The sequence below is a fragment of the Elephantulus edwardii genome, unplaced genomic scaffold (genome assembly GCF_000299155.1).
Source record: "Elephantulus edwardii isolate Elephantulus edwardi_28Jun2011 unplaced genomic scaffold, EleEdw1.0 scaffold00328, whole genome shotgun sequence".
Taxonomy (NCBI): domain Eukaryota; kingdom Metazoa; phylum Chordata; class Mammalia; order Macroscelidea; family Macroscelididae; genus Elephantulus; species Elephantulus edwardii.
In genome coordinates, this window is record NW_006400078.1 from 2,307,628 (window position 1) to 2,308,680 (window position 1,053).

The window sequence follows — 1,053 nt, forward strand, 5'->3', positions numbered from 1 at the left end:
GGTTGACAGGTCATAGACATGTAAATGGAACAGACCACAGCCTGTTATTAGGGGCCGGTGACCTAGTGGTAAGAAGCTGTGTTGCATTCCCAAAGGCCCTTTGTTCAAAACCACCAGCAGTTCTGAGGGCGAAGGCTGGGCAATTGTGAGATTAACCGCCTCTGAAAACCTGCGGGAGGGTCAGCTATGGATCAGTTCTGACTAGATAGCACCCAGCAGCTGCCACCTTGCTTTTAAGATTCAATGCTATATGTGCCCGATAAAGGAGGTTTGCTAGTGGGGAGGTGAGGCTCAAGCTTTGGGCACGGAGGCTTCTGTGGTTTTGCTGTAGGCAGTATGATTTCAGCATCAACTCAATAGCTAAAAGTACTGAACAGATATATCTGAAATGCAAATTTGCTTGGATGACTTGAATTTTTGTCCGGCAACCTTACTTTAAATGAATGCAGTGCCTTTGAGGCAGGGAATCCTGTCTGATTTGTTAACAGGTATCTTCCTGGTATATAGAAAACAGGCTAAGTTCCTGAAGGTGTGGAGAAGAGGTTCTGAGGCAGTGTCATTATGGCTTAAGTTCCCTAGAGAAATTTGATTATCTACTTTAAATGGAGAAAAGATTGACTGTCAATGCTTTCATCTTCATTGCATCCAGAATCAATAAATCTGGTATTAGTGGCGAGCTCTGGTGGCCTAGTGGCAAGAAGCTGCACTGCAATCCCAGAGGTTTACGATTCAAATCCACCAGATGCTCTACTGAAGAAGGAGGGACAATCTCCTCCTGTACTAGTCAGATCCGATTTGATGGTACATGCACAAAAATAATAAAAAAAATTTAAAAAAAATCTGGTATTAGCAAGAAACTGCGCTGCAAACGCATCAGAGTGTGGAAACTATAGAACATTCTCATTGATTTCACACGCAAGCAAGATTCTACTGAAGATTATCCAAAAATGACTGGAACACAACAGCAGAGAACTGCCAGAAGTCCAGGCTGGGTTTAGAAGGGGTCGTGGTACTAGGGATATTGTAGCTGATGTTAGATGGATCTTAGCCGAA